At 37.0% G+C, this 27,957-nt stretch overlaps 1 pseudogene; it reads left to right on the top strand.

Moving 5' to 3' along the window:
* The first annotated feature begins 8 nt into the window (after nt 1-8).
* On the top strand, nt 9-27,105 carry LOC100341762 (TP53-regulated inhibitor of apoptosis 1 pseudogene; annotated as a pseudogene).
* Nucleotides 27,106-27,957: the final 852 nt, after the last annotated feature.

Below are 27,957 nucleotides of genomic sequence, written 5' to 3'. Positions count from 1 at the left end.
TTAGCATAATGACTTTGAACTTGCATGGTTTCGCCTGGATCAATGGTTGGTTCTTTATTGTTGCAGAGTGGTATCCTATTACACAAATAGACCACATTTCCCTACTTATCCATTCACTTACTGATGGACATCCAGATATTCAGGTTTTTGGATTTGCAAATGAAACTACTCTGAACTTTCATGTATGGTAAGTGTGTGAAAATACATTTTAATTTCAATTGGAGAGCCACTTAAAAGCAGAATGGGAAATCATATGAACTGTGTGTGATTATATTTTAAGAAACTAACAAACTGAACTGGAATATTTATACCATTTTCCGTTCCCACTAGCAGTAAATGTCAATGTCAGCCACTCCACCTTCTCAACAGCACTTGGTATAGGCAGATTTTCTTGAATTTTGACAGATTGAATTAGTGTGTAACACACTTTAGCAGGGTTATATTTTGAATTTTCCTGTTGATTAGTGATTTGAGCATTGTTTCATGTGCTTGTTATCCACATATTTTCATTTTCAAATTGCATGTTCAGGTCTCCTAAATTTTTATAAAGTGGGCTGTTTTTATTTACACTATGTATTCTGAGTGCAAGTTTTATTTGATATATAAATACTACCCTCATGATTCCTTCCCCTCACTGTGGGGACTAATGGAGTCCTAGATAGGAGTGTTCCTCCTTTGAGAACTGTAACCTCTATATGACTGGAGCACAGATATCGCCTTCTCACATCCTTTGTAATCCGAGGGAGAAATCCTACAGTGATGTGGGGCTGGACACATGGCAATCTGTGCTACGTATTCATGTAACTATGTTATATTGGACATGTTCAATCCCAAATGTATCACTTTTATTTTATAATGGATTTTTCCTGGATCCAACTGGCATTATGAATTGGTAGTTCTGACAAACACAATTTGTAACAGACAGCTGTGAATGCCAGGCCTCTTGATGGACCCAGATCAGGAATTTCATCCCTAGCAAGACTATGATTCTCTTCTGTACATGGCATTGTCTGTGTTGTGATTCTTTCAGTTATAAGCTCACTTTAAATGGGTCTGGCATTTGTGAAATGGTGAGTAAAGTCACCACCTTCTGGACCTTGGTTTGTGTCCTGGTTGCTCAACTTCAGATGCAGCCCCTGCTAATGGCCAGAGAAAAGCAGCAGAAGATGGCCCAAGTGCTTGACACTCTGCCACCCCAATGCAAGACTCAGGTGAAGCTCCTAGCTTCATTTGGCTCAATCCTGGATATTGTAGACATTTGGGGATTGAACCAGCAGACAGAAGACTTCTTTTTCTCTCTGTGTCTGTCCTGTATCTCTGTAATTTCAAGTTTCAATCAAATAAATAAATCTTTAAGTTTTGGTTTTTATTTTGGAAAAAAAAAGCCAATCTTGACCTCTTTTCCCATCGCTGACACTATCAATATTATCATGTCTGTTTGGTCTTTTTTCCCATGAAGCCAGGCTATTGCATCACAAATCTGGCCTTATCAAAGTGATTTCATTTTATGCAACCAAGGAAACTTTGGGACAATAGTTCTTGATGTGAATTTTCTCCCTGCATTATAGAAGAGGCCACAAGACATTATGCTTTCCTTGTTGTGATTTGAAGTAAAATATGAAATAATGTCCTTCACTTGGGATAGGACATTCCAGGATGCTCTTGATGACTGGCCAAGGGAGCCTTATTAGGTTTATCATCCATTCTTTGAAGAACTGTGTGTTTTATGAAGACTTGCAAAATGGAAACCACTTATTGATCATTCCACTTGAAACGGTGATATACTGAATCCATGGGTTGTTCTACAGGGTAACAGGAGAGCACAATGCCTCTTTAGTGTCTATTTTGAAACAGAGAGATTGAGTTATAGTTTTTTGGAAAACCTATGAAGGGATATTCTCCATTCCAAGTGAATGTCACTAACTTATGATTCTCTTTTCTGATAAGAAAGCAAAACTGGATTCATCAAGTCAGAGGTAGCATATTACATACTGATAACTATGTTACTATGTTTGATGAAAGCATATCTTACATGGGGACTACAATTAGGGCCACTAGCCAATTGATTTGTGGAAATCTACAACCACTCTCCAGAATCCATTAACTTTATTCAAAGATTAAAGTGGTAAATTAAACAGAGTTCTGATGAGCAGCACCAGACCTGAACCCTTTAGGTCTCTAGGAATGGTACTAATTTCTGCCATCTTCTTATGCCAATTTACTGTTTTTATTATTATTATTATTTCTCTTGTCTTTCTTGGGAGAAAAGGACAGCAGGGGAGAAATTTCACTTGATCTTTGCTACTAGAGCAATTTCTGTTCCAAAGACCAAGGATCCCATGTAAGGCCGAGAAACTATTAAATATGCCCATATTCATTATACATTCAGAGAACAGAGAAACAATACCTGCTAGGACTTTGTTTGTTCATTACTCCACTCTGTAATCCCCTGCTCTAATTGAGAGTCATAATGTCACATCAGTCTTCTAAGTAACAATATTAACATGGACCTTGTATCCAAGAATCTTTGAACATTTAGAGATTTCCCTTTACTTTATGCATATATATTGGGGAGTATCTCTAAAACTTTATTAGGCCAAGGACCAGAGGAAGCCATTGCTGTGTATAGCTACTGCAGTGTTGCTATGTACTTCCTACTGAGAACCTGGACCCTTTGATCAATATATTTTATATGGGGCCAGCGCTGTGGCGCAGCCAGTAGAGCCACTGCCTGCAGTGCTGGCATACCATATGGCGCTGGTTCGAGTCCCAGCTGCTCTACTTCAGATCCAGCTCTCTGCTATGGCCTGGGAAGCAGTAAAAGATGGCTCAAGTCCTTGGGCCCCTCCATCCATGTGGGAGACCCAGAAGAAGCTCCTGGATCCTGGATTTGGATTGGCACAGCTCTGGCTGTTGCAGCCAATTAGGGAATGAACCAGCGGATCAAAGACCTCTCTCTCTCTCTTTCTCTCTCTGCCTCCTCTTTCTCTCTCTGTATAACTCTGAATTCCAAATAAATAAATCTTAAAAAAAAACTTAAGACCTTATTTCCTAATGCAGTAACAGTGGGGTTTAGGGATTCAAAATAAGAATTTAAAACATTATATATATATATATACACACACACACACACATATATATATATATACAAACATATATATATTCTATATATATACATAAATATATATTCTATATATATACACATATATATTCTATATATACTATATGCAAAAACTAGAAACTGGTTCAGTTACCTTGGAGAAGGAAATATTTTTAATTGGATTAAGTTCATTCAAATACTTAATCATCCACTACAGGTTTGTTTTTGATAGTACAAGTAAAAGGATTACTTTTTTGAATGCCTTTCTATTTTGATAAAAAATTTCTTCATAATGCAGATACTTCTTTCTCTAGCCCATCAATGATGGCATCTCAACTTCTTTTACTGTCAGTCACCACTTTTCCATGCTTCTAAATCCTTGCTAGTAGAGTTTTTAACATTTACAGAGGCTCTTATTAGGAAATTAAATCTTTATGCCTAAGAAAATGCTCCCTAATTGATAAATTGTCTTTCAGTCAAACTTTGATCAAAGCACTTTCAATATCCAATCTCACAAGTATGTACTGGCTATATCTGGTAACACCTTTGGGTGTAGTACTTTCTTTCCTAAAGCACATGCAGAATGTCTCAGCTGTGTTTTTTTGTTACATACTTTAGTTAATAATAAAGAAATATATATAAAGACACACTCCTAAAAGACAGATACATTTTAAAATTTTTGTTTAGTTTTGGAGTATACGTGTGTGTGTGTGTGTGTGTGTATGTGAAAAAGAGAACAAGTGGACCTCTACCTCGTCTCCAAGCTGTTGGTAGGGAATAAAAAGTGGAAGAATTAAACAGACAGTAGGATTTAACATTTTCAAGGGAATCAACTTAGATAACCCTCATTCCATATATCATGGCCATTTTTTTTCTAAATCAAGATTCTGATCTTAGCATATCAGATTGGCTTTTGTTGGAGTTTTATATTTTTGAACCCAATTACTCTTACATTTAGGTCCTGGGCTTGATCCTTAGCTCTCCCTACCTATCTGAAGCAGATGTTAGATAAGCTATGTTCTCAATTACACAGTTTTTAATTAAAGATTAATGCTTCACAGATTTTCCTAATTTATTGCAAATACTCAAATGAATGCAGAAAATCCACTAAATTCTACTCCATTTATATTTACTATTCTCCTCATATTTCTAAAATTCCTGAAACATCACAGTTCCTTTCTTACAGAGTATTATCCCAATTTACTATTCATTTACTGGCTAATTTTACCCACATCGTCATCAGTAACTATACACCACCAATAATCAGCTGAGGAAAACTTAATTTCAAACACAGTTAGGAGTGATAGAGTTCCCAGCCCCCCATCTTAGCACATACTTTCTCAGAATACATCTGAGACCACCAATTACAAATTTAATCATCCAGGAAGCAGATTATGAGATAAATTGAGTAAAGAGGACATTAAGAATAACCCTTAAGAGTGATACTTATGGTACAGAGCAGGAGGAGCATCAAGGATCTAAATTTAAAACGAGATACCATCAAATTACTAGAGGAACACATTGAGGAAACTATGCAAGTCATTGGCATAGGCAAAGACTTCTTGCAGAAGACCCCAAAAGCACACACAATTAAAGCAAAAATAGACAAATGGGATTACATAAAGATAAGAAGCTTCTGACCTGCAAAGGAATCACTTAACAAAGTTAAGAGGCAACTGACAGAAAAGGAGAAAATATTTGTAAGGATTAACAGCTAGAACCTATAAAGAATTCATGAAATCCCACAACAAAACAAGTGATTCAGTCAAGAAATGGACAAAAGAAATGAACAGATGTTTTTCAAAGGATGAAATTCAAATGACCAAAAGATACATGAAAAAATGCTTAGGACCACTAGCCATCACGGCAATGCAAATAGAAACCACAATGAAGATTCATCTCACCCTAGATTGGCTATTATTGAAAAATCAAGAAACAATAGATCCTGGTGAGGATGTGGGGGAAAAGGTACCATGATACACTGCTCGTGTGAATATAAACTAGTACAGCCTTTATGGAAGACAGCACAGAGAATCTGAAAATAGATCTACCATATGATCCGGCATTCCCACTCTGAGAATGTAACTAAATGAGATGAAATAACCATATGAGCTATTTGTACTCTCATGTTTATTTCAGGTCAATTCACAAGAGCTAAGATATAGATTTGAACCGGATGTCCATCAACTAATGATTGGATAAAGATAGGGTGATGTATTTATGCTATGGAATACCACTCAGTCATAAAAAGGAATGAAATCCTGGCTTTTGGAAAAAAAAATGAATACAAATCTAAACTATTATGCTTAGTGAAATAAGCCAGTCCCCAAAAGAGAAATTTCACATATTTTCCCTGATTTGTGGTAAAATACAGAGCACAAAAATGCAATACTTATGGCAAAATTGACATTCTGAGATTTGATCATTGATTACAGCCCCTTTCCATACTTTTAAGAAACAGTGGTTTTTCCATTTACTTCTTATTAAATTATTTATTTGGTAGAGAGTTAAAATTGTGATTATAAAATAAAACTGAAATTATGTCACTGCAAATTTTTTTAAAAATTACTATACCAAGTATTCAGTTCATCTCAAATAATCTACTTAAAAGATAGAAGAATAAAATTGTTGTTTAATTCTTAAAAAAGATAATTTACAAAAATAAAAATATTATTCAAACTTTACCAAAACATACTTTTTATAAATCGACTTAGTATCTGCATAAACCAAAGGATTTTTTTGGATGAAGATTATGTACTTATAAATTAAATGTCTTAAGATTGGTTAAGTACTCCTTCAGATATTAGATGCCAAATTCCATGCAATAAAATATCATGTCCTATATTCCTATGTTTATGAAAATTATTGGCCGGCGCCGCGGCTCAATAGGCTAATCCTCCGCCTTGCGGCGCTGGCACACCGGGTTCTAGTCCCAGTTGGGGCGCCGGATTCTGTCCCGGTTGCCCCTCTTCCAGGCCAGTTCTCTGTTGTGGCCAGGGAGTGCAGTGGAGGATGGCCCAGGTGCTTGGGCCCTGCACCCCATGGGAGACCAGGAAAGGCACCTGGCTCCTGGCTTCAGATCGGCGCGATGCGCCGGCTGCGGCAGCCATTGGAGGGTGAACCAACGGCAAAAAGGAAGACCTTTCTCTCTCTCTCACTATCTACTCTGCCTGTCAAAAAAAAAAAAAAAAAAAAAAAAAGAAGTTACTCAGATACTTCATATCATAGTTGGTTACTAAGAAATAGATTTACTTATATTTAGCTATCATTTATTAAGTGTATTCCATATTCTAGAGATAATACTTTGTATACATCATCTTATTCAATCCTGAAAACATAAGTTAAAAACAGTGTCAATTAATTATCAATGTTTCGTCGTGGCAAATGTGTCTGCTTTACTCTGTGATTCTGGGCATGGGACTGGGTGAATCACATTTCAGACTCACTTTCTAGTTGGATTGTGATTAGGTTTTGCCATTAGGGGGCACGAGAGAGAGACCACAAGATAGGAAAAGGAAAGGAGTACGAATTTCTCAAGAGTACGAATTTCAAAATTTCCAAAATGAGCCTCCAAATATTCTCTTGGAAATATCAGAGGGGGCAACCACCTGTGCCATGTCCTCCATGTTTTTAGCACTAACCCTATAGGGACCTTTGATGCTTTTAGCACTAGCTCTATAGGGATCCTCATCTAAGCTCCAAAGATGTGCTTTGTAAATATGCATGTCAGGATACTTAACAAATACATGATGTACTACAGGTAAACTTCAATTTCTTCTCTTTCCAGTAAAGATTCTTGCCCTCCAAAGGAACCCCTTCCATAAGGTTAGTAGACATTTTTTATTTAAAAGCTATTATTAAAGCCTACTTTATCAAAAATTATATATAAATATTGATAAAGGCATCATAATGCACCAGGTTTGTCCAATGATTTAGCTGGCTCATTGTATCCACAATTTCTCTCATCATCTTAAAACTATCAGTTAGAATGTAAACTTATGAACTGTTTCTTTTATCTGATATATAGAATCCCATTATATATATGTGCATATATATATACACACATGTGCATATATATAGATATATATTCAGCTTATTGCTTCTGCTGGTTTTCGTTTCAGAAATCCTGTCATTTACTAGGTTGAAGAAAAATAATTCACTTTTCTGAGACCAATATTTTTATTTAATTGAAAAATACATTTTTCTGTTTTCTTTTTGCTATGCAATCATTTTCTAGAAGTGATAAGAAACTGTCATAGCCAAAGGTTCCAAAATGTCAAGTTTCCATTAAAGCAAAACATATATCCCCAAAAGAAGACCTTCCTGTACAGTGCCCTGAGGATTTTGTGTCTTGAGGTCACTATGCCGTCTCTAAAGTCACTGGCTCAGATAGAACAAGAAAAGTGTTCAACAAAAACTGAAAATTTCATCTCTGAAACAGATATGTCAATTGATTGCTTGCAGTGTCTTTGCCAGCCTTGGCTAATAACACTTTAATTACCCTAAATAGAAACCATACAAAACATCTTAACTCTATCGACTACAAGATCTCCTGGTATCAAATTCTACCTCTTTTGAGAAGGAATAACTACAAAATGGTTGCATTGGATTGAAATGTAACAAGCAACTTTCAATATTGATCAAGTTCTAAATATTGGCAGAAGTAAATGAACACGGCCAGCGCCGCGGCTCACTAGGCTAATCCTCCGCCTTGCGGCGCCAGCACACCGGGTTCTAGTCCCGGTCGGGGAGGCAGATTTTGTCCCAGTTGCCCCTCTTCCAGGCCAGCTCTCTGCTGTGGCCCGGGAGTGCAGTGGAGGATGGCCCAAGTGCTTGGGCCCTGCACCCCATGGGAGACCAGGAGAAGTACCTGGCTCCTGCCATCGGATCAGCGCGGTGCGCAGGCCGCAGCACGCCGGCCGCGGCAGCCATTGGAGGGTTAACCAACAGCAAAGGAAGACCTTTCTCTCTGTCTCTCTCTCTCATTGTCCACTCTGCCTGTCAAAAAAATAAAAATTAAAACAAAAGAAGTAAATGAACACGCTGATCATAGCAAATGTATTTCCTTTCAGTAGCTATTTAGCCCAGTTTGTCCACGACAATCATAGTTCCCTTGTGCTTTGACTTTGGAAGTGTGACAAGAAAATAAAATCCAAATTGGAATAATGAATTAAAATATTGTTTCAGCACAAATTATTTAATCCCAGTGTTACAATGTATTACACAGTTGCCTTCTCTATGTCATGGTAAAAAAACTATTGAATAGTTGACTACAGCACCATTCCCATAAAACTTATAAAAAGCTTTATAGTTAACTGATACTGCAAAGTGATCACAAAATCATTTGTTCAAATCAGGGCATTTTGATAGTGATAGGAAATACTACAAATAATTGCACCAAGAAAATGAAAATATAATGTACTTCTTAAACAGATAGCTTGAAAATGTTGACATTCTGTGCTAGAACAAGTTTATACTGTGCATTAATGTAAGTCAATTAATCCTCACAAGAGCACTATGTTGTTGATGCCATCATTTCCATTTTACAAAAACTGAATAGCAAAGAGGTTGAATAGCTTAAATAAACCACATTCCTGATCATTAATGTTTGTGGTTTAAATCTAAAGTTTCTAATTCTTGATCATAAGCTTTAACTGCTACATTCTATTTTCACTCAAGATCAATAACATATCCTATCAAAGAATAAATAACAAAGCACTTACAGGAAGATTTTAGTGGTTTTAAGGGATTTAGCAACTAAACAACTTTTCTCCCACGTGTTTAAAATGGTGCAATCTCCATTTTGCTTAGAGAAAATTTTAAAGGAAGTAAAAACAACAACAAACTGGGAGGAAGAGAAAACACAAGTACTTTCTCCAAAGTGGTTCAATTAAAAATGTATTTATTTAACAACAGTAATCCCTCATAATTCAAGATTACATATTTACAAATTTTCCTAGTAGATAAACATATTTGTAAACCTCAAACTATTTGGGGAGCCCAGCACTGTGGCACAGCAGGTAAAGCCGCCACCTGCAGTACTGGCCTCCCACATGGGCGCCAGCTTAAGTCCTGGCTGCTCCATTTCTGATCCAGCTCTCTGCTATGGCCTGGGATAGCAGTAGAAGTTGGCTCAAGTCCTTGGGCTCCTGCACCTATGTGGGAGACCTGGAGGAAGCTCCTGGCTTCTGGCTTCTGGCTTCTGGCTTCAGATCTGCGCAGCTCTGGCCATTGTGGCCATCTGGGGAGCAAACCAGCAGAAGGAAGGCCTTTCTCTCTCTGCCTCTCCTTCTCTGTGTAACTCTTTCAAAAAAATAATAAATCTTTAAAGATAAATATTGGTGCACATTTGTAGTCATTTGTGGAAATGGACTGAGCAGTGAAAAATGTGTTGCTTGATATGCATGTTCCCAGAGGAGATCAAATCAAGTAGCAATGGTCTCTTCTTGTTTCATCTGTCAGTGCACACATCCTTCCTGTGGTCTGTGTAGTGTGCAGCATTCTCACACTGTCATATTTGGTCGGTGATTTTGCTGTTTAAAATGGCTGCAAAGTATAGTGTGGAAGTGCTGTCCTGTGCTTCTAAGTACAGGAAGGAAGGCTAGGATATGCTTCATGGAAAACATGCACAAGTGAGATAAGCTTCACTCACACATGACTTAAAGTGCTACTCGCCATGAGTTCAACATTCATAAATTAGCAGTGTATGAAAGAATGTGTCTTCAAATAAACACACACTTAAAATGTATGTACTTTGCAGTTGATGGAAATATTATAACTGTAATCTTGCAGGAATTCAACCCATATTTCCCCTAGGAGCAATAGTTCAATACTTACACTGATGTTTTCAGGCATGGAAAGCCAAGACACTCTGGGGGAAAAAAAAAACCTAAATGAAAGATCTCCAGGAGTGAGATCCCAGTGGAAAGAATGGGTCATCAAAGAAGGAGGTACCTTTCTCTGAAGGGAGGAGAGAACTTCCACTTTGACCATGGCCTTGTCTAAAGATGATCAGAATCAGTGAACTCAGGGGGCTTCCATAGCCTTGGCAGCTCATGACAAGAGCCTAGGGTGATTAATGATGCCATAAACAAGAGTGTCAAATTGTTAAGTCAACAACAGGAGTCACTGTGCACTTACTCCTCATGTAGGATCTCTGTCCTTAGTGTGCTGTATGTACATTGAGATTTAATTCTATAACTAGTACTCAAACAGTATTTTTCACTTTATGCTTCTGTGTGGGAGCAAACTGTTGAAATCTTTACTTAATGTATGCTAAACTGATCTTCTGTATATAAAGAGAATCGAAAATGAATCTTGATGTGAATGGAAGGGGAGAGGAAGTGGATAAGGGGAGGGTTGCGGGTAGGAGGGACGTTATGGGGGGGAAGCCATTGTAATCCATATTCTGTACTTTGGAAATTTATATTCATTAAATAAAAGTTAAAAAAATAAAAAAATAAGTAACTACAACAAATGAGAATTGACTATATTTACCTATTTACTTAATTATCATTCATTGCCATTAAGGAAAAGGATCAACTTTTCCCATGTTTATATTATGTAATGAGGTATTTGATTCCATTTGTTTTTATAGTGTTTTCTGATGGTGTTTAAGTCTTAGACCTTCTTTCCCCTGTGCCCAACATCTAGGAAGTCAATATGGCCCAGTGTTCTCTCCTTTTCCACAACTGGGTGATTCAGCCCTTGCAAGGTCCTTCTCACAGTAAAAACCAAGAGTATTTCCATTCCCTGCTGGCTCAAATCATTCCGGACCTGCTTAAGAGGGTTTCCCTGCTCTTCCCTGATACTTCAATGGTATAAATAATGAACCTCTATAAACTCTTTAGGTTTTGGTTTGTGGTATAATCTGTTCTAATACCCAAGTCAGTTTTTTTAGTGGGAGTTTCATCTGTCTCTGCAGGTAGTCCTAACATTAATATACATTTTGTCCTTCACTGATATTACGCACTTTATATAGCAGATCTACCCTAATTTTGAGGAATAAGGTACACAAAAGACACATTTCAGAAAAGGAATAAGAATGGTGCGTGATGAGTTAAGGCTCTGAGCTAAAGATTGTACTGTGCCCTTTAGCTGGTTGAGGTATATTTACCCAACATGCTAATAAAACATTTTGTACATAACATTAGAATGATAGGCTGCATTTTACTTCCGTCATTAACTACTGCCCTGTATCTCTTCAGTCTCTGATTCCTTTCTTTTTCCTGCTGAGAAGATAGGTAGAATTTATAGACATTTTGCAACTTTTCCAGAACAACAAGAATTTATCAAAACAAAAACCTGGCATATAGCCAGAGAGCTTCTTTCAAACCACAAAACATCCAAATCTGCAGGGGTTAGAATCTAAACTCTTGATCTGAACACATGCAGGTCTTTGTAATGCTCTTTAAGTAACACATTGTTAACTAGCCCTAGGCAGAGATTTTTACCAGGCCTAAAAACACACACAGATACACAGAGGCATCAGTCATCTGTAACTCTTTCTAGTTTATAGGTCAATCCCTTATGTCTCACCAGAACATTAAGGCAAGTCTAACACATTACAAAACCGCCCACTACAAAATGGTACAGATGCCACGATCAGAATGTGTGTAAATCCCCCAATATCATCCAGAATTTTTCTACAGCTTCTATTTTGATCAGAAAAGCTGGCACATGCCCTTGCTTCCATTATAAAGAGTTTGTTAAATGGGGTTTAAAAAAAACACCTTTCTAGATACTAACTTAAAATGCTTGAATTAAGAGCATCATTACCCAATATTTTTAGAAAGAAGACTTGCTCAGATTCAGTATTCAATTCAATACTGCTCACAGAAGTAGGTAGAGAGGCCTCCATTGCCATTTTACATGGCATGGTTTGGTTCCTGGCTAATAATAGTATTTTGCCTACAACATTCACTTTGCATGTATTACTCAAGTTGATTTTTGAGCCATCATTCAGGTGTTATAAATAAAAAACTTACACACTGAAGTTGAACTTAGACAAGAAGTATGATGTGTGTTTCTCTTCTTCTATCTTTCATATTTAGATGAATAATTAAAATGAATATTCCTCTCTGAAGTTGAAACAAAATATGGAGACTTTTTTTTTCCTTTAAAGGAATATTGAATAAGACACAAGTATGAGGCTGGGTCAGAGATATGGGACCCAGAGGGGTTTTTTATTCTTTTGCACTGAATATATAAAGTAAAAATTATAAAAAGTTTAATATAGCTTCATAACTATAGTATCATCTATACGTATTTGTTCACCTGACTCAAGCTGTATTCTGCAAAGCAAGTACTTCTATTCCTGAAAAGACTATGGTATGGAGAGATTGATTCATTTCACAAAGTTTATGGAGTTCAAAAGCATCTGTCTACAATAGCCTTACAATATTAATATATTATGGTTTCTAGAACATATATTTTGTGATTCATCTTAAGCATGAAAAGCTATCATATTTTTTAAAAAAAGAATTTATTTATTCATTTGAAAACAGAGTAATAGAGGAGGAGAGACACAACACAGAAAGGTCTTCCAACCACAGGTTCATTCTGCAAATGGTCATAATGGCCAGTATTGGGCCAGGACAGAACCAAGAGTCAGGAGTCAGAAGCCAGGAATTTTATCCAGGTCTGCTATGTGGGTGCAGGGGCCCAAGTTCTTGGGCTATTATGCACTGGTTTCCCAGGCTCATCAACAGAGAGCTGGATAGGAAATGGAACAGCTGGGACGTGAACCAGCAACCAGTGCTGGGGGCCAATGTCGTAGGCAGGTACTTAATTAGTTTCACCACAACACCAGCCCTAAACTACCGTACTTCTTTGCTGCAATATATTCACATCATTCTTTTTTTTTTTTTTTTTTTTTTTTTTTTTTTTTTTTTTTTTGACAGACAGAGTGGATACTGAGAGAGAGAGAGAGAGAAAGAGAGAGAAAGGTTTTCCTTTTTGCCATTGGTTCACCCTCCAATGGCCGCTGTGGCCGGCGCATCGCGCTGATCCGAAGCCAGGAGCCAGGTGCTTCTCCTGGTTTCCCATGGGGTGCAGGGCCCAAGCACTTGGGCCATCCTCCACTGCACTCCCGGGCCACAGCAGAGAGCTGGCCTGGAAGAGGGGCAACCGGGACAGAATCCGGAGCCCCGACCAGGACTAGAACTAGGATTAGCCTATTGAGCTGCAGCACCGTCCACACATCATTCTTAATAAGAGAAATTCATAACAGAAATCTATCCTCTCATTTCTTCCCGGTTAACAGAATCCTGATTGTTTTTGGTATAGCCCTGGGTTATGAATCAGATTAGGTCTAAACAAGTTGTGACAATGGGTTTTCAGTTATCATAATCTCTTGCTTTCAAATTAACAACTTCATCTGGGGAATTTGAAGAAAACTTTTCAAATCTGTCAAAGGAAGGATAACTGCTGACCCCCATTTCTCCTGCCTAAACGTGGGTAAGAATGATGGGAGCTGTCTCACTCATTTTCTAACCATGAAGGAAAGGCCAAAATCATTGCAAAGAATGTGAATTAACTCTAATAACTCATTTCTCAATAGCTTTTCATATGAAAAAATCAATATATTTAAAACACAATAGGTTAGGTTTTTCATTTCTTCATAAATACAGTTTTTTGGTTGTTGTTGTGGTTTTTTTTTTTTTTTGATAGGTAGAGTTAGACAGTGAGACAGAGAGAGAGACAGAGAGACAGAGAGAAAGGTCTTCCTTTTTCTGTTGGTTCACCCCCCATGTGGCCACTATGGCTGGCACATTGCAGCTGGCATGCTGCGCTGATCCGAAGCCAGGAGCCAGGTGCTTCCTCCTGGTCTCCCATTTGCGTACAGGGCCCAAGGACCTGGGCCATCCTCCACTGCACTCCTGGGCCACAGCAGAGAGCTGGACTGGAAGAGGAGCAGCCGGGACAGAATCCAGCACCCCAACCGGGACTAGAACCCATTAGCCTAGTGAGCCGCGGCGCCGGCCCATGTATTTCATATATACTTGATATAGTGATACTTTTCCCCTACTCTCCATCCCACCCATACTCCAACCCTACTTCCTTCTTCCCTCTCACATTCCTACTTTTAATTTTATAAAAGATCTATTTTGAGTTTACTTAATGATTGCAAAGTTAACCTTACACTAAGTAAAAGAGTTCAACAAATGAAGGAAAAAAAAAAAAAAAAAAACACTGTTCCTCAATGAAAGAGACAAGGGCTACAAACAATCATCAAATCTCAGAATATCTATTTCACTCCAATACATTACATTTCAGGTAAAGCTGAAAAAATCCCAACCGAGGAAACAGTCATTCAGTAACTATTTTTTAATATAAGATTATAGGTAGACATCCTACCAGGATACACTATAGTCTTTGTGATACACTGAAAGACTCCATATTAGTACTTTAAAATACTGTTTATGTATAATAAGGCATAGATTTATTTTCTGTAGCTGTCTTCACAGAAAGTTTAGCTTGTTAAATATAAAGGGCTTAACATTAAATATGCATTCATGAAATTTTTGGTTTCTTTATGTAAGTAGCAACAGAGAAAAGCAAAAACAAATGTGATATATGAGATAAGAAATATCAAATGAGTACTTTAATTTTTGATATTTGAAATACTAAATCAGACAAGTTACAGAATTTAAAAGCAAAAACAGAGGATTCATTACAATTTATATTGGTAGGTGACCTTGGGCAAGTTGCTAAGGATTTCTAAGTTTTTACTTCCTCATCTGTAAGATAGGATACTAATAACAGTATGCACCTTATTGAATACAGAATATTTCTAATATGATGCATAGTGTCATATACATGAACAATCTTCAATAAAGAAGAAATTTTATTATCAAAATTCAATAATGATAATAATGTCAAAATATCCTGGTAAAGACACTGTGTGAATCCTTGAAGTGATAAAGGTAGATGACTGTTTTCTCTATTTTGTGTGAAAGCTATATGATAGGAGAATTAGTCACTGGATACATTCATTTACTTGACTACTTTCTAATTTTAAGATTGCTTCAACTTTAAACTACCTTTTAACTTTAATAAATGAGAAAAACAATGTGTAATTTATGGCCTGAGCTAGTAATGTGAATCTTAAAAAAAAAGTCTACTCTCTCCCAAAAGTTAAAGTATATGGCAACAATTCTACTAGGAAAAAAATCCAGTGCATGTAAGTTGCAAACTTTCAAAAGAAATTAGGATCTACAGAGAATATTTGTTCTTTGTACAAACTACTTTTAATTTCATGTCTTATCCTGCTAAAATAAGGGTTATTCTAACCCTAATGGAGTACAAGAAGATTCAGATGGTTTTACCATCTCTTTTAAATTATCTTTCTCTGCTTTTATACAATGGGATAAAATTTGCTCCTTAAATGAATAGACATCAAATTGGAACTTGATAAAATAGTTTGAGTCATTGGATACAAACTATATAAAATAATTTAACCCTTGTCTTTTTTTTTAGCTTATTTTAGTTTCAGTAGTATTTTACATTCCTTGTGTTTCAAATCAGGTATTTTTTTGCAACTTCAAAATTTATATAGAGAAATTCTCCTAATGCTCTTATGATACGTTGCTAATTTTAAGGTAGGATCAAGTCTATATCTAATTCTTATTTTGAATCTGCATAATTTAGTGTGCTGGGCACTTAGAAATCCAGCTTTAATGCCAGACATAACCTCCCACACCCATCACTGCCATAAATCACAGTTTTTATTTACAATTGTTGCTCTGTCATGTGGTAAGTGCTAATGTCATTGAATTGAAAGACAATGAGTTTGGATTTAGAAAGATTAAGCCTCAATCCCAACACAAGACTGTATTTTTTATGTTAACTTCATTGTCCCAATTAGTAAAGGTGGAAATGCCTTTCTTACATAACTGTTACCATTATGAAGTAATGTTATCAATGCAAAGTGAGTCTTGCTAAACTGAACATATTTTTAAATTCTCCAGAATTTCAGTATATTTTCTATCTTTACTTATATATGTATTACCCACATAGATTTAGATAAAAAATTATCTTCCACATGAAAGTTTTCATTAAAATATAATATTAGTGAATCTAAATAAAAATATATTATTCAAGGGTAAATTAAACCACACTGGTACAACTAATGTGCTCAATAATATGTTATGAATATTAGCTGATAAATGACATCTTTATATTGTTCTAGACTTCTTCATTGAATTCCTTTCTGGTAGGGCTTAATATTGCTTATTTCTCTTGTGGTCAAGTAATATATTTTTCTTCTTTTGAATCCTTAAAGTATCTGGTTCAGTATGGGGAATAACAAGAGAATAGGCATTAATTAAGTAGTTCAAATTCTAACACTCCTATTAAACTCAAAATGTTAGATTTAACATAAAACTTATATAATTATTATACTTGGTGAAATAAGCCAGTTCCAAAAGACAGATACCCTATGTTTTCCCTGATCTGAGGTAACTGATACAGAATACCAGAAATGTAAATAATGGAATGAAACATAGTTTAAGATCATCTCTTCCATTGGCGAACAATGTCTTTTTTTTAAATTTCTTCATACTATTTGTTGAACTCTTTTATTTAATGTAGGGTTAACTAAAAATAGATATTTGTAAAAATTAGGAGTGAGATTGTGAGAGGGAGGAGGAGGAAGGATTGGAGTGTGAGCAGGAGGGGAGGAAGGGGGCGAAGTGTCACTATGCTCCTAAAGCTGTATATATTTAACACATGAAACTTGTGTGACTGAATAAAAATCTTAAAAAAGCAGGAATTAAAAAACATAATAATTTCTTTCTTTCTTGGAAATATTCTACACATAAGATGCCAGTTTTTATACTGTAAAGGTTGAACTGCGATGCAATTTCCTTCTCTAAGTTATCTTACTATGCCTTTTCTTGAACTTCTGACATTAACTGTCACTCACTGTCTGAAGAGCTGACTCTAGGAATGAACCAGTCTTTCAGCTCAAGATAAATATAAGTTGTGTTGCACGAGGTAATGTGGCTCTTTACCTCCAAAAAGGTTACCTTTCCATGAGCTCACTCTTTAGGAGAAGAGAGATTTCCCTGAAAGAGCATTTTACTAGTCAATACCATTTTGCATTTCAGTTTTCAATACACTGAAAATTCATGTAGTCACACCAGAAAGCATAAAACTGCTTCTCTTGGAATTTCAAATACAGCAGTGAAAAACAAAAGTGTTATTCCAGGTTTGAACTTCTTGTGAGAAAAGGGAAAAAGGAAAAGTGAAAAATGAAGAATTTTAAAAGATGACATCAAGAGAAAGAGGAATTATTATAAAACTTGAAGAAATAGCATATTTCCAGAGTATAAAGCACAACTGTTAATAGCCTTAATGATAGGATTTTTCAGAGTTGCCTGAGAATGTCTAATATTGACAAAGTATATATTAAATGAGTCCTTTTAAGTCAGGGAATCACAGTCATATAGAATTTATTAGTCTTAAAGCAATCTATTCTACCAATGGAAGTAAGAAAGTGGGACCTAGACATCCTAACTGAAATGCACCTGCTAGATCCTCTCCATGTTCTCTTTCCTTTTGACCAATACACAACTGAGTCACATATTCATTGGGATGGTGAGGCTAATCATAAGCTTTTGTCAAAAAATATGGATTTTATGTAAAAAAATCAACAAAAATCACCTGTTGTGCAATAAAAACAAATAATTAAGCCACTTACTTTTAGGCTTGAAAATTCCATAATTCCCAGTGCTGAATATTCTACCAGAATTGACTAAATCTAACCCAACTGCACTAAAGTAAACCATAACTTCCACCTTCTCAGAATAAAAGAAATAGTGACTTTCTAGAGTATTCCATCTGAGTAAGATAGATTTCTGCTGAACAGTTACCTAGAAGCAGGGGATGGAATACAACTATAAGCGGGTGAGAGTGAAATTAGAGTGATCTCCACCTGAGAACAGACAGCCATGCACACAGTTGGATAAGAGGTAGAAGGAAAATTATGGAAGGCAGGACAATTCCTTCTACATCTTGGTAAACTCTTAAACTTTACTTCACATCTCTTCTTGTTGAATTACTCTATGCTGTATATTTCCCTGTGAAAAATGAAGATCCTTTTGTTTAATTTGCAGTGGACTAGAAGGGAGCATTCAATTCTTACTAACCAATGAACCAGTGCAGAAACTTAAGTCCATCATGCTTTTTCAACATTTAAAAGATCATCAGTTCAGTTTTAGCCTAATATTTATAAGAGCAATCTGAAAATGGAGTATCTTCACAGGACAACGTAGAGGAAAGAGATGAGGCTCTCACAGAGAGAAAACTGAGGTTTTTTATTTTCATAAAAATAATATTATCTTCATTAATACAATATTGTAAGTAGTAAACTGAATAAAATTTGAATTCTTTTAAAAGTTTGCATTCAAGGGCCAGAGTGGTGGCATAGCAGATAAAGTCACCATCTATGATGCCAGCATCTGTTCATGTCCTGGCTGCTCTACTTCTAGTCCAGCTCCCTGCTATTGTCCTGGGAAAAGCAGCAGAAATAGGTCCAAGTGCTTGGGTCCTTGCCATACATGTGGGAGACCCAGATGAAGCTCTTGAATCCTGGCTTCGATCTAGCTCAGCTCTGACCATTGCAACCATCTAGGGAGTGAACCAGCAGATGGAAGCTCTCCCTGTATCTCCCTCTCTCTGTGTAACTTTTACTTTCAAATAAATAAATGAGTCTTTTAAAAATTTTGTATTTGGGAGTCATTCAAAATGTGTAGGAAATTTTCAATAGTTGAGGCAGAGTTGATACAGACACAGAACAGACAAAATATCTAGCCTGAGACTTTAGCATATGTTTTCTTTTTGAAATCTTTTAACCATCTGGATCTCATCTATGTAGCACAAGTGACTTGGGAAAATTAATACTATATAAATTCAACCTCTAAAATGTTCCATTTTTGAGCTTTACATCATTTAACAGAGTCCTAAATTTTAGGTAAAAAAATCCTTGTCAAAAAGTTGAATATGAATATGCATTATAAGTTTTTGTTCGCCTCCTGGTATCTATCTGCCTTCCTGATGTGTAATCACATCTCCTCCAAGGAACAAAATTGGCAATACATTCTGCCGAAAACTTCATTTCCCTTGATTTATGACTAGTAAGGCAACCTGCCATTGGTAGCTAAGGTTAGTGTCCTCACTGATATTCAAATGAGACATAGTAGGCAGCAAATGCAGAAGAAGACTGAGATGGAGGCAGGGAACTAAAAAGGGATAAAGTAAAGGCTGGAAAGAGAGAACACAGAGATAGAGGGAAGGAATGAATAAATAAAGAGAAAATAAAACAAGAAGTTTGGTGTAACAGGAAAGAAACCCACAGGCTCTCTGCTCCTCACCTCAGGATAATTTAGCAATAACATTTAATCTCATTTCCCTCATGTGTGATACCAAGATTAGACCCTACCTGACCAACTTCCTAGGATTGCTCTAAGAACCAAATGTGTCAAAACACCATAAACATACATACTCAAACATTTTAATCTCTATTACATTCAATTTCTTTTGAGTCTCAGACTGGATTCCAGTTTATTAATCAATTTGCTTTCATGAAAGCCAAGACACTCTGGCAAAAAGATCTCTTTGAGTGAGATCCCAGTGGAAAGAACAGGTATTCAAAGAGGGAGGTGCCTTTCTCTGAAGGGAGGAGAGAACCTCCACTTTGACTATGACCGTGTCTAAACAAGATAAGAGTCGGAGAACTCAAGGGGCTTCCATAGCCTTGGAAACTCATGACTGGTGCATAGGGAGATTACTGATGCCATAAACAGGAGTGTCAATTGGTAAAGTCAACAACAGGAGTCACTGTGCACTTACTCCTCATGTAGGATCTCTGTCCTTAACGTGCTGTACACTGAGGCTTAATGCTATAACGAGTACTCAAACAGTATATTTCACTTTGTGTTTCTATGGGGGTGCAAACGATTGAAATCTTTACTTAATGTACACTAAACTGATCTTCTGTAAAAAAAAAAAAAAAAAAAAAGAAATTATCAATTCCCAACTTGACTCTCACTGGGATTAAACATGACAATAGGTCTGATCTGATTTCATCATCATTTAAAAAAAATCATCTATTATTTTTCACTTTATGTTTCTGTGTGGGAGCAAACTGTTGAAATACTTACTTAAGGTATACTAAGCTGATCTTCTGTATATTAAGATAATCGAAAATGAATCTTGATGTGAATGGAAGGGGAGAGGGAGTGGGAAAGGGGAGGGTTGTGGGTGGGAGGGACGGTATGGGGGGGAAGCCATTGTAACACATGAGTCGTACTTTGGAAATTTATATTCATTAAATAAAAGATAAAAAAAAAGCTAAACAAAAAAAAATTTGCTTTCATGAAACCATGCTGGTAAGTAAATATATGCATAGATATACAGATGAATATGAAAATAAGGCATCAACATCTTCACTCTGATTTCCAAGGAGCAGGTAGGAAGAAATAAGAATCTTAAAAAAAGACATAGCCTAGCTCTTAACCACTGAAGTCCATTCTGTATATGCCCCCCTTGCAGAAATTCTCCTAAGCTGTGAGTTTCAGAGAGGACTTCCAATGCCCTTAGAGTAAAAGACAAACTGAAGGCAATGGCAGAATTTAGTAGAGAAATAATTATCTGGACAGTGAATGTCTCTAAGCAGGTGTGCATCCATTCAGCTGACACCAGCCTATTAACGTCTTTCACCCATCTACCACAAATGTCTGAACTCCAAAACAATCAGGTTTTGGATGCTGGTCACAAGAATATTCCAAATGACTGTACTGCACAGCTGGATAGCCTGAGTATTTTTTTATGTTTGACTAAAGCAAGGTAAGAATGTTTCAACATCACAGTTGTATTGCTGACTTGAATTTCATGGCTGGTCCCACTCTCCACTCAGCTGAAGGATGGCCATTGAGAAAATGTAATTTCTTTCACTTGGTGCAGAAAACTATGAAAGGATACATGTGGCATCATAAAAGTAAAAAAATGGCATATCAAAAACAAATTTTACCTACTTGGAATCTCCATCCCTCTTGTTCCAGAGCTTCTTGTCCAGGGGTGACGAACCTGGAAGAGAACATGAGGGATTATACATGGATTATAAAAGAAAAAAACCAATGTCTACACTTTCCCACTCCTTGTAATTTATTTCAAGTTTAGCCTTCAGTTCAATATATGGAAATTACAGGTTTTTTAGAGTACATTGTCTTTGAGCTTTCTAAGTTGGAGAAAAACTAGAGAATAAAACATGGTAAAATTTCTAGGACTACATTGATTCAGATTAGACAATGTTGGCATAAATAGAAACAGACATATCCCTAGTTATATACAGCTCTTAATTTTTGGGGGGTTTAATGTTTGATAGAAAAATCACTTTATAATAATTGGCATTTTAAAAAATCATTGAGTAACATTTTGTTTATCCAACAATTCTTTCTCTAAGGTTGATTTGATTTTATATTTGAATTGATTATTATATAAAGGGGTTATATTTCAAATCCTATTTTCTCAATAACTTGTCTCACTTATTAGAATACAATTATATGTGTACTATGTGTGAGAAAATTATAAAACTGAAATTGTAAACAAATATTATCATTGCTAGATTTTCACTAGGTCAGTCTGAACTTCCCAATTAAGGAAGATCCAAATCCTTAACACATAATTTGTTGGACTTTCAGAGAACTTTCATTTTCTGGCTACAAGAAAAATACTTTAGGCCACTACTTTTCTCTAGAGCTGTACTGTTAACTATAGGTGTGCAATGAACAAAGAGTTTTGACAACTCCATGGCCTTGCATAGCCTGTTTCTTGGCCTGGAATGCTGGACTCCAAATCCTTGTCTTTTCCAGTAAGGCTATTGCTCATTTTCTTCTCTCCAGTGGCAGCAACTTTTCCTTTGAAGCCTTGCCCAGTCTCTGAAAGAAAGTGAGCTGTCAGTATCCTGTCACACACCACATCTGTCTATTATAGTACTCTGTATGGTTCCCTGTGATTAGTTTCCCTGTGTCTGTTCCTCACAGTAACTGAGCTTAACAAGGACAAACAGACTCTCCAGCTTTTTAGCCTATGACAAACACCAAGACTAAACTCCCTATAGTATACTTTGGGGAATTATGATTTTTAGATTTTTAAATTGAAACCTCAATTACAATATGTCATTCATTTCTCTAAAATGTAGATGACTAGTGAGGATGAATGCTATATCCACATTTTACACAAAGATGGTTGGATTCTGAAGAAGAGTTCAAAATAGTAGGGATTTCTCTATAGTGAGAATCTACACATTAGAAGTGCCCCATGGCTAGCTATCTGTGCCCTTCCAATTTTACCTCCACCAACGGTAGCATTTGACAAAGGACTACATTAATTGGAAAAATAAATTAGGAGGAAGAACAGAATTTTGAGATCAAAAGAGAAATATCTAATGGGAAAATTTACTGTATATTACCATTTCCAAAGATAGTCTATAATAGGATAAAAACCTTCTGAAATGATATATTTAGAGGGTGAAATAAAATGCTTGGGGCATTAAAGATAAATGTTTTAATAGGAAGCAGAGAGACTATGTAAAATAGTTTAGAGATTAAGCATATATTAAAACTCCTTTTGTGGACAATAGAAGCAAAACACAAACCACAGACTCTAATTAGATGGAAGTCAACAGAGATTCTAGTTCTTGAATCACCAAAGCCTCTTGAATCTTCCAATGCTATCCATTGGAGCATTACTTTTTTTTTTTTTTTAATCAAAAATGGCTCAAAATGCTCAGCCTGGCTGAAAACCCTGGGTTTCTAGGCAGGTTGCCAAATCTGTCTTTCATCTCAGCCACACACATACATCCCACTTTTGGTTTCCCATCTCTTGCTGTTGATGCTGTTTTCTTTGACTAGCCCCTCATTTTTTAATCAAAGCTAAAGTGCCACTGTAGTTCCAAAATTCAGCTTTCAAAACCATTATAGAGATAAAAACACATACACAGCTGGGCTGTCAGATTTCTCAAGAGGAATCTTTTGTACTCTTCAATGAAATGATGCTGGCTTGCCACTCTTTTTTCCTTCCACAGTTAATTGATGAAAAGGTTTGACTAATTATAGAGAGTCATATAACTGAATACTCACTGTTCATCTGTTCATCACAAAACCTAATCAGTCATTGGGAAATGCTGACCTACCCACCATCTTATTAAATTGACTGTATGTACTTACAAACCATTATCACGCTATATCATATACCTGAATTAAGAAATAATTCATTAATTCTGTCCTTGATCATGAGTCTATACATAAATGATAATCAGCACCACTCCACAGCAAGTGCTGGGTTTTAATTTTGGACTCCAAAATCTTCCCAAGATTCTTATAATCTTGTATTCAGATTATTTTTATAATCTAGATTTTTATAATCTAGTATTCAGAAGCTATTGAAGAATCTGAAGTCACAGATATGAAAAAATCTTTTATAAAGATAAAACTTTGCCTGAAAAGTGAAAAACACCAACTAAAGCGAATTAAATCATTTAAAATATAAACAATGATTCCGGTGGTAAATTTAAAACCAAAATCTGTTATTTAAGAATATGAAATATGAGACTTTTTCACTAGCATTATATAATAAGAATTGATTTAGAACATATAATTAAATATTCTTGGGGCTTTACAAACAATGTGATCACTTGTAAAACAGGACACACTTTTATTAAGTGTTAAAATAAAGGAATGAGTATACAAAAGCCCAACAATAATTTCTTTAGGTATTTCCTCAAAATAAAATTCAATATACATACACTAAAAGCACTTGCAGTTATATCTATGCTATCTAAAAACACTTGACATACGCACTTCTTAAAACAATGTGTTTTGGGCATCAGACAAGAGGCAATGATGCCTTCAGTGTTTAAAGCAATAGAATATTAAGATGAAAGGAAATCCTCTAAACAAGAGGTTAATTTCTTCACTCAGGAACTTAATTGAGTTCAGGATGGGAAGTGCTTCAGTCAAAGCGTACCCCTCTTAGTAGACTGAAAGAGAGGGGAGAAAAGTAACTAGGAACGATAATTGACTAGCAGCTATGTGCCAGAAATGGGACCCAGGTAGACCTTCTACCGCCTCTGGTTTTATGTGATACTCCAGCCACATTACCCTGGCTATCGTAGACTGAGCACACCGTGCTACTCTGTGAACACATGATATTTGCATACTAGTTTATCTAGCCACCTTTCCCCCAGCTTCCTCTGTCTGATTGGTTAGCTTATCGTTAATACACAGATCAGTCTTCATCTTTTGTAGAAAGTTTTCCAGGTGCTCCTGAGCGTTTGGCCACTCTCCGTGCAGGTATTTCTCCCACCACACTCTCAATGTGGGTAATGTGCCCATCTCTCCCAAGAGACTGTGATCTCCTTGGTAGCAGAATCTACATTATTTATTGCCAATTTCTAGACTCATTAAGTGACATTCACAAAAAATTAGCATACAAGAAAAACTCTGGTTTAGTTTTCATCTGCGAATGTCACCTCAGAATGCCTAGGATCTACCCTCAAGGCTAACTTAGTATATTATTTTCTAAAATGTCAGATACTTAGAAGTACAGATTTTGCACATCAATCAAAACATTCTAGCTTTGGACTGGTATTTTTTTTTTTCATTTTCAATACTGTGGTGTCTTGTAAGAAAATTAACAACTAAAATTAATGTTAAGAGCCACATATTTCTCTTTAAGAGGAAGAGAGTAACAGGATTCATCTCATGTCAAGCCTTTCCTCTAGCCCTTCACATACAAGTTCTCATTTCATCTTTGTAACCACTTTTCATTTATTCAACACATATTATTAACTTCTCCACAACAATACAATTTTCTTCAACAATAGAGCTGTATGTACAAGATATTTAATGTCCTAGGGCCGGTGCTGTGGCATGGCAGGTAAACCTACTGCCTGCAATGCCAGCATCCCATATTGGCACTGGTTCGAGTCCCAGCTGCTCCACTTCTGATCCAGCTCTCTGCTAATGCACCAGGGAAACCAGCAGAGGATGGTCTGAGTGCTTGGGCCACTGTACCCACATGGAAGACTCAGAAGAAGCTCCTGGCTCCTGGCTTCAGATTGGCTCAGCTCTGACCATTCTGGTCATTTGGGAAGTGACCCAGAGGATGGAAGATATCGCTCTCTATAACTCCCTCTCTCTGTCTGTAACTCTACTTTTCAAAATAAATAAATAAATAGTAAGAAAAAATTTTTAATGTACTGAACATTACAATGTTTATATTAATGTAGTCTACACATATTTAAGTACAAATATTTGTAAAAATTGTGTAAGTAGGCCGGTGCTGTGGCTCAATAGGCTAATCCTCCTCCTTGCGGCGCCGGCACACCGAGTTCTAGTCCCGGTTGGGGCGCCGGATTCTGTCCCGGTTGCCCCTCTTCCAGGCCAGCTCTCTGCTGTGGCCCGGGAGTGCAGTGGAGGATGGCCCAAGTGCTTGGGCCCTGCACGCCATGGGAGATCAGGAAAAGCACCTGGCTCCTGGCTTCAGATCAGCACGATGTGCCGGCCGCAGCGGACCGGCCGCAGTGGCCATTGGAGGGTGAACCAATGGCAAAGGAAGACCTTTCTCTCTGTCTCTCTCTCTCTCTCTCACTGCCCACTCTGCCTTTCAAAAATAGAAAAAATTTTAAAAAAAGAAAAAATTGTGTAAGTAATGCTAAGTACCATTAAGAGTAGAAAGCAGTTTTGGGAGATAGATACAAAGAAGTTCCTTTTTATATAATGTCGTCAAGAAAATGTCTCCAGATTGGATAACATTTGATTATACCTGAATCCTAAGAAGGGTATAAGTATAAAAGCATATTAGTGAAGGATATGACAGGTTGAGAAACCACTGTAATGGCTCACTGTGTTGAAAAAATAATGAAGAGCATAGTTATAAATAGAATGACATGGGAAAAGTAGGTAAGGACCAGATCATGGGGGCCCTTGTAGATAATTATACAGTGTTTGATAAAACTTATATTTTCAAAGTCCATTCCTGCTGCAGAGTGGAAAGAAGGCTTTATGGGGATAAGGGTGGAAACATTAGGCAGTGAAGCTTTTACATAAATAAACAAGAGGTTATGGAGCCACTAATTAAAATCAAAGATTCTGCAGTCAGTGCTATGGCATAGTAGATAAAGCCAATGCCTGCAGTGCCAGCATCTCATATGAGTGCTGGTTTGAATCCTGGCTGCTCCACTTCCAATCCACATCTCTGCTGTGGCCTGGGAAAGCAGAAGACAGCCCAAGTCCTTGGACCCCTATACTTGTGTGGGAGACCTGGAAGAAGTTCCTGGCTCCTGGCTTCAGATTGGCCCAGCTCTGGCTGTTGCAGCCATCTGGGAAGTGAACCAGCGGATGGAAGACCCCTCTCTTCCTCTCTGTCTCTCTGCCTCTGCCTCTCTGTAGTTCTGCCTTTCAAATAAATAAATAATTTTTTTAAATGAAAGGTTCAAGGTATTTGAGAGATGCTGAAAGATTATATTGGAAGTTGGAGCTAACCTGTTAATGAATTGGATATGAGGAGTGGAATGGAACATGTTAGTGAAAACCAAGGATAACTCCCAGTACTTTGGCCTGATATCTGGTAGGATCATAAATTGACTTTACAAACCAGAGAAAGAAAATGTTAATGAGGAGAGCCAAGAACAGAGTGGCCAAGTTGTTGGATGGATGACCTGTGTTAAGTAACCAACACTAAAAAGAGATTCTGGGCATCCAGTGCCTTGAACAGCATTGGGGAGGCTTGTACAGACATGCAGCTGTGAGTATGACCAGTACTTCAGTCACTGGTTTGCTGAGAATTTCCTCAAGGAGGGCAGCTCTGAGGATCCATGTACCAACCTCTTCAACTGTTACCAGCAGTGCATTCACAAAGCAATAAAGGAGAAAGAGATTCTTAATGAAGGACTGGAGTTCATGTGCCATAGCAAAGAACAGGCTGAAAACCCTTCTTGACCTTGCAGTGGTACCCCTCCAATCAGGAAACTGAGGGCCCTGCAGTGTGTCCAGTTAGATTGTGAAATAGCCACTGGATTTGATGCAGAGTTTAGGAAGGAGTGCTTTCCTCCCCCTGTTGCCTTCCTCACTTGTAAAAGACGATGAACCAACCACCACTCTGCTTTGAGATTATCTTTCACTTGAAGGAACTCACTGCGCTAAGAGATTCACAATTTATTGGGACTATGGGAGCAATAGTTGGTCTAGCATCATCTTTAAATGTACCTTGTAGGTAAATAATGATAAATTAGTCAGATGCTCAAGGTTGCCTGCCCTCTTGAGTTTTGTTGTGAATGATATGACATACCCTGTACTGGGGTCACTCTTCACCAGAGCAATTGGCTAGGGTATCTCTTTCTCTCAGGAAGCTAGTACTCTAACAAGCAATCTGGGCACAATGGTTTGATCAATGCTTTGGGTGTAGAGGAACAGTTCCCTGCCTTAACAAAAGATGTCCGATTAGAGGTGAAACCTTCAGGAATGTGGCAGTGATCGCCATTCCAGAGCTCACACTGTATCTCAGAAACAATACCCGGAGTAGTCATGAAAGGGGAACCTAACCTGCACATGTGCTCTGGCCAGCGTTCAACCCGAGTCATTAAATTAAGCCAACTACAGATCCTAAAAATGCCACATGCTGCTTCTGGTTATATAAGGGGAAAAGGTTTTTGCTTTTTATTGGCCTTGTTTACTTGCGCTGCGCTGTAAGGTCTGTAATCATTAAGGTGGAATAAATTGTAACACTTAGTATCTCAAAAAGAGAGAGAGTGAGAGAGATACTGGTAGAGACCAAAAGGCAAGCATTTGCTC

The sequence above is a fragment of the Oryctolagus cuniculus genome, chromosome 2 (assembly GCF_964237555.1).
Source record: "Oryctolagus cuniculus chromosome 2, mOryCun1.1, whole genome shotgun sequence".
In the NCBI taxonomy this organism is placed as follows: Eukaryota; Metazoa; Chordata; class Mammalia; order Lagomorpha; family Leporidae; genus Oryctolagus; species Oryctolagus cuniculus.
This window is presented reverse-complemented; position numbering and strand designations above follow the sequence as displayed.